At 35.0% G+C, this 15,785-nt stretch overlaps 1 protein-coding gene across 6 annotated transcripts in view; it reads left to right on the forward strand.

The window, feature by feature from the left end:
• Positions 1–15,785, forward strand: part of LOC105198139 (TWiK family of potassium channels protein 9) — a 428,118-nt gene that overhangs the window by 39,914 nt on the left and 372,419 nt on the right. For 2 of the 6 annotated variants that reach the window (XM_026135519.2, XM_039452967.1), the window contains exon 1: positions 1,903–3,433. The gene's annotated coding sequence lies outside the window, so the exon portion shown is untranslated. Of the gene's footprint in view, positions 1–749; positions 1,151–1,902; positions 3,434–15,785 lie in introns of those variants that run through there. The other 4 variants (XM_039452969.1, XM_026135520.2, XM_026135522.2 and 1 more) reach the window with 4 other exon arrangements.

Below are 15,785 nucleotides of genomic sequence, written 5' to 3' on the forward strand. Positions count from 1 at the left end.
ACATCATATTATGAGGAGTGAACTATTATAACTACTTTTTATTAATATTTAATAATATTTCAAGAATAATATTTAATATTTAAATAATATTATGCGTTTATTGGGATTCCATGACATCATAAAAATGTCACAAGCGCATTTATTAACTTATAAGTGAAAAATAAAGTTGTTAATGACGTCATTATGATGTTCTTATAATTTCGTCTTCTATCTGGGTAAACGCAAATTAGCTACTACAGTAAGCTACACATACACTCTGATCATTTTGCACCGCTCGGTATATTTTTATGAACACGGGCAGAGAATTTCATGTTTACCAACAATTTCCAAACAAATTTTTTCGTTTTATTTGACGTTTTACAGAAGAAAGAGCAGTTTAATAAAAACGAGGGAAAACGGGCGAAAAAATTAAATAAACTCACATGGAGCTTAATAATTTTTTTATGAAGAACTTAATAGCGCCATCAGTCCATCATGAGCTGCTTCTCGTTCGGAATTCTTCTTTTTTTTTTCAGATCCGCGCATATATAGCGAATCCGCGCGCCGTGCGAGAAAAAAGGAGCGAGAGCTTTGCACTCTTGATCAGGCATTATATTTCCACCGATTAATTATCTTGCAGCGATATGTCAAACCCTCCCCGTCCATTGCTCTTCGTGCACCCTCGGCGTCGGTCGCTCGCGATCGGTCAAGTTTGCTCCAGTCCGCACGCGCCGAAAGGGCGGTGGGGCTTGCGAGCTTTCAAGCGCAGAGCTTCCGCTCATTCGTCCTTTCGCGTCGCTCGCGGGCACTTCGCGGGTTCGCGGTAGTGCGTGTATTTCCGCGACGAACGCGTGTGCATATCGTCGGACGCCGTGCATCATCCCGGGCCGTTTGCGAGCGATCGATCGGCGCGCCCTTCCCGCGAGATCGACGAGTGAGTCGTCGCGGAACGATCGAGACGTCGCGAGATCGCCGGCAAACTTTTCGGAGCACCTGTCGATCGCCGCGTTGCGTTTCTTTCTCCTTTGGAATTCGTGCGGACTAAGTGCGAGTTTTTGGGATTCGCGTTGGTTGGATCATTTTGGTTGGAGTGCCCCTTTATCGAGAGATGAAATAGTGAAGAAACCTGAAAGTGCTTTGATCAGTTTTGACATTTCGTGCGAATGTAGAGGTGAAAGCTCAGTTTCATTATATTTTATGGAATTTCAATCGTTTATAGGGTTAGAGCTTGAAATTCAACAAGGTCGAAGCCATTTGGTCCCGCGGAGTTGATGCCTTGTTGTTAATTAATTATCAGGGATTAGAGGTCGTTGCTTCCAGGGCAATGCACGGCAAATACTGTGCACAGTATATGTTAACAAGGAATTGATCTTTTATATACGATCCTTTATACACCTTTGTCGTATTTCATCATTGTGATTAACGATCCGCTCAAAAGATTAAAATGATAGTTAATCCATTACGTTAATTTCAGTTCCAATTAGTTACTACTAAATGCATTTTGAAACGGTTTTTAATTATCAGAATATTAAGTTTTAATATTTTATGAATTAACTTACTGTCTTTTTACAAATTGTAAAAAAATTTAATTAATAATGAATGACAGGTATTTCTGTTAACAAAAATATAATTATAATCGAATTAATTAAAAAAGTGGATTTTCCATCATCATAGTGAATTATTGAAAGCACAGATCGCATACAGAAAAATATTTCTTCGTCGAATGGCGAATTGTAAAATGAAATATTTAAAGCTTGCGATGTGTTCATCAGAAGCTCTGACTTTTTAAATAAAACGTTTGAACCGTTTTGTTAAGTTGAATTAAGAGAAAATTGGTTTAATGAAATATTTTAAATGAAAATACATTTTCTTCCAACCGTTTAATTTAAAATTCTTTTAATAATTCAAAATATTTAAATTAAAATTAAATATTCCTTGCTTTGCGTGCGCTTGTATTTTTTTTATTTTCTAAAATTTGAAGAATACTCTGAAATATTTCGACATCCAGTTTGGAAGTAATATTTTTCACGCAATTAATCGAACTAAAATTAAAGTGTAATCTATAAATATACCGAATTGACAAGAAATATTTTACTAAGAAGCTCGTATTTATATTTATCATTATACAGGATAAAATATGAGTGTAAAATAATACGCACAAGTAGAATGTTATTTATCGTTTATCGATTAAAGGTTTTTGTGATAATTTGTAGATATTATTTTTGTCGTGATTATTTACAATTGTTAATGGTACATTTATTATTTGCAATTTTTAATAATACGGATGTGTAATGCAAAAAGAACTCTATCATTGCTGCGCGAGACAACGTTCATACGCATTTCCAAGTACTTTATGTCACGTAAACCGGGCGTAAACGCGTGTCCGCGAGTAACGATAAAATGTGTGTTTATCAAACCAAATTCCGTCAGGAAAATGCGAAAGATCGTATGGACACGCGACGGGTAACGGCGAGGCGTTTTGTACGCACGATTTCACCTGTGTGTGCGACGCGTGCGGGTGAGACTCGTGAGTAGAGTCTACACGGCAATTGAATTTCGCAATGGCTCGATAATTCGCAATTAAACCGTCTACCCGACATTGTTTCACAGTGAATGGGCTCGCGTGCAAGCGCGAAAGAGACCGCGACCAATAACCAATAAAAAGAGCTTGCGTTTATAGGTAGCTGTAAGCTCAACGATTGTAATGGTTGATTATATTGAACGGTAATAGAGGTAATCTGAATTTCTCTCAACGCAAACGTTACGACGTGAACGGTGTCCTTGCGCATATGCTGGATTATCGTGTTTTAATTTGAGAAATATTTTTCGACCGGTTCAGCAAGGTGAATTGGTTTCGCGTCTTATTATCGGTATAATTTATTTCGTTAGAAAAAAAAAATGCTGGAAAGCAAATTAATATATTTGCAGCGAAGATAGATCGTGCTAGCAGGTGATTGATTAATATTTTGCTTGTAGAACTTGTTTTACATTCGAGAGGTTCAACTTTAGATACGAGCAAGGAGATAATATTGATAATGTAACACATCAACTTTAGTTATGGATGTGCGTGCTTATATAGAGGCATTATATCCCTTAACTTAGGAACATTAAAAAATACATAAGTATTCGAAATTGACCCGCGATCCTTATGTGCTTTTAATGACAGATATTGTGAGGCTGAACATTATTTAGTATAAAATGTCATAACGGAATTGTGGTGATATGTGGAAATGAACGTGATAAGTTTAGTCAGCAAGACAGCGTGTTAGTGACGTCGTGTTAGTGCAAAGTGCGTAGAGCAGCTAATTTGCATCCCGTTACGTTCCTTGGATTGTTAATTGACGAAAACGTGTCACCTTTTCAGACGTCAAGATAGTTTGGCGAAACGGTGCTGCTAACAAAACTAAGTGCATTCGTAATTCCGGCAACTCGATTCTGCGGACTTCGACGACTGGTGAGTTGCATCGTTTATTTACGTTTAAGGTTGATCTTGCACTGTTATCATTTGTCGTTTACAATTACATGCGATCGTTTATAATCAACGTATCGCAAAATGTAACTTTATATTGTAATATGATGTCATATTGTGACGTCATATTAACTACCCCACTTTTTGTATTAAAAAAAAATCTTTCTCGTATATCAGCAAGTGCGCATAAATGTCGTGTTATACTTTCGATATAATCATATTACGAAGAAATAATTTATGACTTCGTTTGCGAAGGAAACATTTTCTACAAATAAGAACACTGACGCTTTTTCATGCATAAAATGTACATGGAATTTTCACGGAAAATAACGCATAAGTAATTACAATATATTTATATTTTAATCACGTTAGCTTGATTTACTTTTCCAGCTAAATAATTTATATTAACTTGGTATGTTTTTCTGAAAAAAATATCAAAGAAAATATATGTGAGAGAGATTTATTAACATCTCTTCGCAGTGCGATAGCATAATAAACGAAATAATATGTTATTTTGTTTATTTTTCTAATTAAACTTTTGAATAATTTACCAAAAAAAAATACGACGTATTATTTCGTTTATTATAACAAATGTAATAAATCTTACGAAAACGAAACTTTGACCCGGTCAACACATATGAGACAAAAATTCTGAATTCTATTGTTACGTCGCGCAGACAGTTTTATGGGCGTGCACCTTTACGCTTTGTTATTGAAATAGCAAGTATATATTAAAAATAAGAAAGATATAAAGCTGGGAAAATGGTTTTGGGCGGTGGAGGAGGGGAAACCAAGGTAAATAGGAAAAGCGTCATACGAGCGAAAAGAGTTCAAGCTCGATGGCATTCGTCCCCAATCCCTCTTCCAGTGATGTACGATGTGGCGAAACAGAATCTGAAAAAAGATCGACGGCCCGATACATCGATGTCAATTTGAAAAAAAAAATGCGTCCGTTCGGTATCCAGTGAGGCATGGGAGAACTTCATTCCTGGCGTGTTTTTCCGAAGATCTATTAACTCTGCAGCTATTTTGTTTATCAGTCATACATCACCGTTTCGAAAATCTTTTGTGAATTTTTTGCGTGGATTTTGCTTTTCAATATGGTCGCCATTCAGCGAGAACAATATAGTTAATTAATAGGGAGGGGGCTCTCAATGCAGCATAAATACAATGAGCTTTGGAATGGCAATCACGCGAGTTTGTTGTCCGTCTGCGGAATATGTAAATAACGGAGCTTAACCGGCGCGATGGAAGCCGGTCAGAGAACGTATACGAGAGCGGGAGCCGTAATACAAGGCGCGATTCGGGAAAACGAAGAAGTTTAACACGGGCTTGGTATGTGCCAAGGCTATTTCGAAAGAGTTACTGGCGACGCTAATATCAGTAATACTAACCCCACAACCGTCGCGATATTTCGACCCCAAAGCTGCTGTAGCCGCGTACTGGAAGCCATCCAACGGATATACCTTACGGTATCCATTTCGCCGTTTCCTGAAAATCGAGCGATGTTAAAGAGGCCTAGATTCCGAAGATTTACAGCGTCGCGTTGAACGCGCAAGCGCTTCAACGGTGCGAGAAAATTTATAAAATCCTTTGAAGGATATTGATTGGAAGAATTTATGCATTTTCGGGGTTTACTTACAAGCGCACGTTCACGTGGGATTCGCGCGGAACATTTATGTGAAATAATTCACTTTATATTTAAATTACCATTATGCATTATACAATGCAAAGAAAAAATTAATGTAGGGATATCGCGTTTATCTTTGAAAGTGTGCGCCGCATTTATCGAAATTGGACGGGGCGTGTATCCGTGGCCTCTTGTATCGATAACATTTAAATGCGAGTTATCGCCCGGCGGTTTTACACGAATATACATATACATACCAGTACAAAGTACGTAGTGTAATAGCTGTCCCGCGGCTTTCCGACGGGCAAGAGGACGAAAGCCCCTTGATTTAATTTTACCGGATTCTCTTGCGCCCCGCGTGGACAGGACCGCACACAAGAGAGGGTACTGAAATTCTCCGGTGACACCGGGCCAATTTCCAGAAGGGTCCGCCGAGTGGACGACAAACATGCGCTTTTGAATTTCCACGCCGTTCCATACGACGGAGAATGGCGTCGGCCACGAAGTGCTTTGCTCTTCAGATTTGAGCTTCCCGATTATAGCGTAGCGCCTATTTCTGCCGTATTTGAAGTTTAACGCTGATTATCGCATGCGATTACGATGTATCAGAGCTGTATTAGAATAATTTGATTTTCGAGTCGCTTATCGTTAATCAATTAATGAGATGTATTACGAATATACCGTACTTGACATTACATTGATTAATTATTGACTGATTTTTATCGAGAAGAACAAAAAATTCAAGCTTAAATTTTACATGAAAGAATTAGTTAAACTGATAATTTACTTTTTGGCAGAAGACAAATATATGGAGAAAAATAATTTGCTAATATAGATTTTATGTTGTTGAGGCAAAATCTGTTGGTTGTGTGGACAGCAAAGAGATTAGTTAAAAATAATAGTTGATAATTGTTAGATATGTAAGTTTGATAAAATTACAAATTATTTTGTAGCAAGAACAAATTCATTGAATCGCGATTTTACGGCCATTTGTATGAAGTATGTTTGCTCTAACAGTAAAAGTGTTTGCTAAAATTATATTATTAAGAATATATTTATATATCCTATCTGATAAAGTTTAGGTCGAATTTTTGGAAAAGGATATAATATATTTTATATTATTAAAAATATTAAAAAGTAATATTTAGTTATAAAATTTATATATTTGGATTTACTCTTATTTTTTTGTTAAATAATAAATATATTTTTAACAATAATTTAAATAGTTTATTAAGTAAAGCACAATATTGAAGATATTCAGAAAACTTTTTAAATAAATTAACAAAAAATTATTTTTATAAAAAAAATATAATGTTTTACTTAAATTATATTTAAATTTAATTATAAAAGTTATAGTAACGTTTGCAAAAAATATATTAACAGCAAATTAACTTTATTGTAAAGAAAAGTACACCTAGAAATTTTTTCTATTTTAACAATTAACAAAACAATTTCTGCTCTAACAAATATTTTCTAAAATTAGTGTCAACTGAATTTTGTCGCTGCCATTACGAATACGCAATATCAAAAACAGTACAGTAGCCGTGCTACAGTAGCCAAATTATTTTTCTCTCTGTAATTGAGGTAGGATAGGGTAAGTCTGGTATTTCCGCGAGGATCACGTCGGCAGGAGTCAGAAAAATAGAAGGGGCGAAAGTAATTTGCTCAGAATTTCGCACTCTGTTATACTCTTTTATGATATATTGGTATTGTGTTATGATTTTACTTTTTCACTGTCAATATTAACGAAATCATCGTGAGTTCAATCAATTTGTCAATATTACGAATAGCCGTGTACAATCTACGTAAAATGATTGCTCTATCCGTAGGGAATGTAAGAAGCTTAGTGGTTATTTCGTGATACATAAGTGTAGAGGTACATAATGAAAGATGGAATGTGTCAAAATACAAGTGCTTTGCTCTTGTATTCCTCGTTTAGCTTGATTGTCCCCACTCATGAGTGGCCGTATATCCTGCCCCTTTTGATATACAGCAAAAACGTAAGGGTTAAAAGCTTCTTTCAAATGAAAAAAAAATATGCTTTTTAATTTTTTTTATAGTAGCAGGTAGTATGAAACTTTTATTGGTATTATATTGATTTATTTATCTTAAATATATATATAATAAATGTTCGATCAATTAAATTATTGATAGATGCGGCATATACTTATACCGGAGTTGCCGAATGATCGAATCACTTACAGTATTCCAAATATGAATTGGGGAAATATAAATTTAAATGCTCTTTTGAATACATTTTATATTATTACATAGTTGTGTGTATTTAACTTGAACTTTGAAGACTATTCATTGTTATAACATTTCATTAAAAGTAGAATTTTAACTTCTTAATTGAAAAGAAGCATTTAAGATTTCTGGAACGGATTTCCAACATTCTGTCAGCAATTGGGTCATTCTATGTATCTGTTTTTTTTAAATAATTGAAAAATTTGTTTTTCATGCAGAATATAAAGTTTTGAAACCACAAAACTGCGCAAGTAATTGCTTTACGTATATAGGGAGCCCATCCGTTGGAATTTTGTCCGTAAATCTTAATTCGCTGGGAAATGGAAATGTATTCAATCTGAAATACGTTTGGATTTCAACTACACGTAGACAGTACATATGAATCGGTCGTATAAACTTTGTTTAATACCGCGTAGGGAATGCGAGAATCGTGAGATCGAATGTCAATTTAGATGACAGGTATTTCGGAAACAATTAATGAAGTCCCATAAATATCAATCTAATGACATGCGCACGTGTGGCATGCATATTTCTCGCGCGTTTGGGGAGTGAATCAGCCAGATTTCCGGAGAAGTTTTCGGGGTCCTCACACAACGTCGCGTCCCTCACGCACGCAACCATATCCGAGCAAAAATGGCTTGATGGCACAAGAATACCGGGGTGACATGGGACAGACTTTTAATATAAAATACCAGACGTTCCGAGTTTCTGGCTCCTAAAACCTACGGGCCGATCTCTAGAGGAGAGGAGAAAATATTGATGCCGCTTTCACGTGGCGTTCCCCTCTAACATCGAATCACCACCGCGCGTGTGAATATTTTCGGTTGCCGCGAGTCATGCTTATTTTGCGATTTTCGGCGGATTTTTGTGTTGAAATTGCTGTCGAATGTGTGCATTGCATGTGAGAGAAATATTAAGTCGTTGAAAACACGAACGAACTGGATGAACGTTTAGAAAAATAGAATGAGAGAAGCAGTATTTGAATTAGATCGTAGGAAAAAAATAGCGTGTGTGTGTGCGCGTGTATCGTTATTAAAGTTGAATAAATTTGTTCTTTATTTTAAGGATAGTTTGGCTATACAGTACGAGCTAAAAGTTATCGACATTTATAAACTGAAGGTTTCTCTAAATTTTTTCCTTTTTTTTTCTAATTAACAAAAACTTTTGATTGCTAATGCCCGAATTTTGAAGCTGACTGCAAAGAAGAAAACAATGAAAAATTTGATTTATAATAGTTTTTGCAGCGAAAATTACTGTTTTGCTACAATTTTAAATAAACAACTTTAAAACGAATAAGTGGATTTAAATGGATTTTTGCACAAATATTTATTATAGTTTTATTAGTATATTTAAAAATTTTGATTTAATTAATCACGATACTTTGCCATCAAATTTGTAACTATAAGTACTGCAAAATGCGATTTTACATAAAACTCGAGAGTAAATAAAAAATTAAATAGCTTTTAAACCAATAAGTGAATTGTGTTTAAATTTTATTCAGATATTTAAATGAAATACTAGAATATTCTGTAAAATGTTAATATTTTTGCTAATGTTTCGAGATACGATCTCTATATGTATATTCTCAATAAAGGCGATAAGGAGAGGATGAGAGAGTAACGTCCCTTCGGAGAGCAATATCAATGTTTTGCGTGTATTGCAGTGGCGAAACAATTTCGCGCGGCAAGAGCTTAAGTATCAAAGTGATATTTTATTCAGTTCAATCCAGCCAGCCCACCCGCATCTGGACCCTTCCCGGCAGTTCTGTCGCAAGAATGACTCTTGGAGTAAGCCTTTGTAGGACTTCTGAGAAGACCTGCTATCTTTATTCCTCCCCGTCACACACTCTTAGGAACACGTCCGCGCCGAGACAGATCTGAATTACCAATGAGCATTCCGATCACGTTGCCCCGAGCGAGCTGTTCGCGCGGAATAGGGGAGCGCCGTGGCGCGAGGAGATCAAAACAAAGGGGTGGGGAGGGGGCGAACGAATGGGAAAAAAGGCATATTTAAAAGAGATAAGCTGCGTAAAAGCACGGGTTAATTTGATTGGTGGCCGCGCACCGTACAGCCACATGTACATCCATCCATTTTTAAAACGGACTTTTTTTTCGGACGGGTGACCCCAAACTCACACGTGTGCGTGTGCGTTTGACCACGTAAAATATTAGGTAAAATGGTTTGTAGAGAATCTCGTGACCGAACTTTAGAGTAATAGTCGATACACGTGGTAAAAAAAAAAAAAAAAAAAAAAATGGTTGATACGTGTGATTCCGTTTGATCGTACGTCGGATGTTATCGGTGAAACGTATATAGCGAACAATTTTTGCGATAAACAAAATAACTTACTATCTACACCATTTTTCACCGGGAGGAACTACCGTGGAATATTTAGAAGTTGGTTTGCATCCAAATACTTACTGCCACCCCGATTGGCTCTCCCGATAAATATTGCACGAAAAACACGCACTAGCACGAAATGGCTGCGATTCTAAATATAATTTTTATAAGACGACACGAACACGTACGCACACACGCATGCATACGTGAATTATGTACGACGGGATGGATGTCTGCTGTGAAACTGTGGAAGATATTCGAGACGGGTTTTCTTTATCGTGTCCTTATTTTCGCCATCTTTACGTCAGAATGTGCACCTGCTTACCTATCGCGATATTCCACCGCCTCTCATTCCGCCTTTCGTAGTCGTTCCGTACCCCTTCCCCCCACGCTACCGGAAGCCTACTTCTCACGGATAAAAATCAATGGCGCATTTTCGCGCATCTCCGCACACGAGGCACGTCGGCATAGGAGGCACTTTTCCCACGAAACACCTCGAACTCGTGGAATCCCATAAGGCGCTTAACTTCCCGACTTTCATCGCTATTCCATGGCGAGGCATCACTTTTCCCTCCCATCCTCCCTTCCGTTTATCTTCGAGAGAACTGTCTACTGTCGGAACATTCACTTGAAGATTTTGCAGTTCGTCTTCACACGTGTTTAAAGCACTTTAGTATCTTTCAAGGAATCTGTGGCGAAATGCTTTCTGGCGATGTTGTTTGTCAGCGGCTGCACCTGTACGATCAGCGCTACGTACCTAAACGCGAAAAGCAAAAACTGTGACCTCGTTATTTTAAAGAGGAGAGTGTTTCATGTCTCAAAGTGTTACCAAAAATATATAAATTTTATAGATTTTTCTATTATTATTACATTTGAATACCTGTGTAAAATTCAAACATAATTCTTTTATTAGTTTAAAAATTATTTTTATGTAAAATCATATTTTGTAATATTTATTTGTAAATTTGATGATTCGAAGAAGTAACATTATGAATTAAATCAAATTTTTTATATGTGCTAATAAAACTCTAATAAATATTCGTGCAAAAATGCATTTGGATCCATCTGCTTGTTTAAAGATATAGAAGATAAATTCACGAAACATTAAGAAAAATGTGGAAAAATTATATATTGTTTTATTGCATTTGAAAGTAGTAGAAAAAATTTGGCGGCAACTTTCTATTTGGATAAAAACTTATTTCAATAAGAAGTAGACATGTTTTTTTAGATGAAAATGTAATTAATAATAAAATAAGAAATAAGAAAATTTAATTCTTTAAATTTAAGTATTTTAAATATTGAAGATGATTTAGTAAAGTTTTATTGCGGTGAAAGATGCTGAGATCAATTCTATAAAATAAACAAAATTTTATTTATTTATTTACAAAAGAACTAAACAGACAATAACAATAGAACTTTATAAAATTATCTGGAATACTTAAAGTATTTATACAAAGTATTGAGATTTTCCTTAATGTTGTAAAAAATAATTTAGTTTCTAATAACAAATAGAGTAAATAAACTACAAATATATAATATGTTATTAAATAAAAATATAATCTTATTCGCACAACTTTTATATGTGTATAATTTATTCAAAGTAATAATACAAACACATTTCCAAATTTTATTTACTTCGCAGGAATTGTTTGTCCGATAAATCTTTAAAATTATTTATCTGAAACTAAAGCAAAATATAGTCATTTTGCTGCATATTGCAAGCTAAATTTTTTATCATTTTATTCTTCGCAGCTGGTTTTACGGCTAAAATTTTTTTGTTGTTAATTAAGGAAAAAAGAATGAACTTGAGGAGCTTGTGGTTTTTAAATTTCGATAACTTTTAACTGGCATTATACAGCCAAAACATTCGTAAGTTATTCTACGATTATCTGTTGCTCTAGGCGACAAGTTACAGGAAAATCTACGCACTTTGGCGAGTTGTTTTTTAATTTATTGTTTCTTTATCTTATGCTCTGCAAATTTGCAACGACGATGTTTTCTCTCTCCCGAAAAGGTTGCCCGGGATGTGGAGACTTCAATTAAATTCCAGAGAGTTCTCAAGTCCACCGCGTGGCCACGACGGCGAGCTTTCGTGCGCGTTCGTCGGCAAAGCTGACCGGCGGCAAATTTAATTAAAAAAGTGCAAGCGCGCAATTTTTTTTAAACTTTCCGTTAGCGAGCACTCCACCCCCTCCCGCCCCTTCCTTCGTAGACGAAAGAGTATATTTGTTCGCTTGTCAAATGATTCTTCTCTGGTAAGACGGGCGTTCGCATTCACTTGTGCTCGCTGTCTCTCTCGTTTTTCCCCGCCCTTTCGCGTGCTGTCGCTTATTGGGGATCTTGCGACTCGAAAACTCGTAACGGAGATTTAGTTCCGTGGATCAGGACCTTGGTAGTTTCCTGAAGTGATTCATTACTGCTTCTTAACTTTAGTAGGAGTTAAGTTTTCGATTCGCGTTATCATGTGGCGAGAGGGAACATTTTCGTCTTCTTATCTTTCAATGTTCGAAGATAGATCGCAATCGTTACGCACGCCGTGTTAATAAAAAAAAAACAAACACATCGCGTTTCATTTAAACACTTTTACGTTTATATTTTGATGTAATTGCAAATTGTTTAACTTTGTTCTTACATTCATCTCTCATCGATAAGTGATTAATGATATGCGAACGAAAGATTAAATTCATTCTCGAATTCAATTATCACTAATGAGCATTGCTATTGAATCTACGATTCGTTAATGTTTAATCTCTTTTCACATCATTGCGATACACATTAATGGAATCACTAATATCTTTTTCAAATGGACGTTAATGGATTCCATTAAATGGACGTTAATAAAATCCCCAAGATGTAATTAAACGTTATAGAATGCTTTGCATTGTTAAATAATATTTAAACAAAATTCGTGTAATAAATAAAAGCTTTATGTCAGTCTGCACGAACAATTTGCTTTCGCATAGAGCACGTGTACGTGCAATTACATTTTTATTGAACAGTACGTCGCATGCGCATGTAATATTATTGAACAAACTATTACGATATATGATTTTATTCACGCGTTTATTCTATTCATAAACCAGCAGAATAAGAACTCTTTACATTCGCGGCGCGTCCCGTCGAGAAAATTGAGTACGCTTTCGAATTGTAAGAGATGAAATCGAATATCTAATGTAGTCTAGGTCTTTCGCGTGTATCTTAGAGAGCAAAGGGATAACATTTTAAAATTCAATGTATTATTATGCGCAGAATTTTTCCACATTGCGTCGCCAGTGTGTTTCGTAATGTTATTAGAAGGTATAAGATGAATAACATCTATTCAAACAAACTGGTGTATTTAACCTGGCTCGTTAATTTTAGCTGCCGTTGGCTATTTACGTTCAAACGTTTTGCATTGATATCAACCATTTGCATTTTGTTGCACTTGGATTGTTAGCTTCTCTTTGTGCTATGGCTACGTTGAAACCGCCGACAAAGATTTCGCCCCCGACAATAGTTTCGCAACAATATTATTTCATCAACACTGTTCGGAGTTTGGATCGATATTGAGTTTGATCAACAATATATACATTCGTCACATACATATTCATACATTTTTGTGTGCATTACAAACAGTGTTTGTGTTATCTACGTAAAATTAACTGTATAATTATCAGAAGCTTTACCTTATCTAGTTTATTAAAATGTATAATTGTCTTTATCTTTGTCTTAGATAAAAAAAGTGCTAATTTTTTTAAAATATCTACGTTAATACGAATTTAGTATTGATATAGGATTTTAAAACATCTCTTGAACATTTTTTATGGACCGTATGCTTGCACTAATAAGTTTATTCATTTCGTTTGCACTTTCTATATTCGGATTTCCATTTTCTTCTTCTGCAACGCTTGATTGTGTATCTATCTCATCTTTTGTGTTTCTTTACTTCAATTGCAAAACTTCTGAGAAGTTACTAGCAAAATAAATAAACTCAAGTTTGTATTGGTGGTTAGCAGCAACGCAGCACTTTCATATTTAGAAAACCTAAAGAAGAATTTAAATATTAAATTATCGTATTTTTTTATTTACATGTTAAACAGATTTCCTTCAAATGCATTATTAACATTATTGATACAGGTATAGCGTGGATAACAGATATTATATAGATATTGCCAGAAATCATCAAACGGAACGTTTAAAAAATTCTCTTGTTTGCAAAAAATGAAGATTTATATGAAAATAAATAAGAATATGAATTGTTTTTATATCCTAAAGTTGTTTAACTTGAAAATGAAATTTTCTCAATTATCTAGATTAAATAGCTTACAATTGCATCTTTTATATTTATTTTCTCTAAGAAATATTCGTATGTGATTTATCTTATCTTTATTTAAACAATTTTGAATTAAGTAATTGGAACATTGATTACAAGGAATATTTTGTTTGTTTACGATTTGAGATGAAAACGTTTGCAAAATAAGTAAAATTATTGTATTACACTCGTAATTCAAGTTTATGTGCAGAATTGTGTAGTAACTTTTTTATGCATTTGAATTTATTTACGTGTTATTTTTATGTACTTTTTAGATGTTTAGATGTGTATCAACATTAAATTACACATAAATTATTTTTTACAACGTTAAAGAAAGTCTCAATACTTTGTATAAATACTTTAAGTATTCCAGATAATTTTACAAAGTTTTATTGTTATTGTCTGTTTAGTTTTTTTGTAAATAAATAAATAAATAAATTTTGTTAATTTTATAGAACTGATCTCTGAATCTTTCATCACAATAAAACTTTACTAAATCATCTTCAATATTTAAAATATTTCAATTTAAAGAATTAGATTTTATTTCTTATTTTATTATTAATTACATTTTTATTAAAAAAAAAACGTTTACTTCTTATTGAAATAACTTTTTATTGAATTTATTTACGTGTTATTTTTATGTATTTTTTAGATATTTAGATGTGTATCAACATTAAATTACACTTGTGCAATTTAAGCTTATAAAAAATAGAAAATTAATACACATACACTGAGAAAAAAGAGTTGCTAACTTGACTAAATTTTTCAATTCGATTAAATTTTTCAGTTTAAATATTTATGTATCTAAGGTGAACGTACACGTAGTTAGGTTAAATATATAAATATTTAAATTAAAGTTCAATTATTTTACATGTTTAAATACTTGAACTGAAAAAAATTTAATTGAGTTGAAAAATTTAGTCTAGTTAACAACTTGTTTCAACAAGTAACAACAATATATAAATGTATAAAAACGCGACCACATGATTTTACGCATAAAAATATACACTTGGATTTGCAGTGTGTGTGTACAGGCAACGAATTTATTGCTTGTTTGATCACGTACAATAACTAGCGTGCGTACTAAAGCAACACTTCTAATGCTTGTGAATGAAATTGCGTTTGTGAGGGAAAAATACACTGACACGATGACAAAAGTCGGTGAATGCGTGCAACGGTGAATGCATACCGTCAAACTCACAATCAGTCGACGTCGCCGGGCGAAATAATATCGGTGAAAACATTGTCGGAGGGAACCTCCGCCGGTGATTTCAATATAATCCCTTTGTACCATACAATGTTATTATCAGATACCAACGTAAGCTCAGCTTTTGTCAAATTCCGAGTCTCGGTGTGCGCGGCGCATTCCCCTAAGATCTGGTAATCCTCTTCACGGCGGGTACATATCTCGGGATTGCGCGAAAATAAATTCCTCCCTGCACGACGCACAGCGTCGAGGGCACAGGGGGGTTGCTGCAAAGGACCGCGGCGGCGAGAGAGAGAGAGAGAGAGAGAAAGAGATGTACCTTCAGCCTTCAGATGCGCGCCCCGCAGAATCTTCTCTCAATTTCTGCGAGTTACCCCGGCGATAGCATTGTCTCGTGCTCGGACTGCCTCAGCGTATATCCCGGAAACTTTTATTTGTTTATCCGCACCGCAAAAGCCGGCGCGGTTCGTTCTCGAGGAATATTATTAAAACTGCCGCTCTCGTGTTTGACTTCGAATTGCGGCAGCGGATTGAGGAAGAGTCTGGAAACTTTATTTGTATGCCGGACGTATTCCGCAGCAACGCGATACGCAATGCCGCCGAATGAGTGCAGAACAAACTG

The sequence above is a fragment of the Solenopsis invicta genome, chromosome 8, assembly GCF_016802725.1.
Source record: "Solenopsis invicta isolate M01_SB chromosome 8, UNIL_Sinv_3.0, whole genome shotgun sequence".
NCBI lineage: Eukaryota > Metazoa > Arthropoda > Insecta > Hymenoptera > Formicidae > Solenopsis > Solenopsis invicta.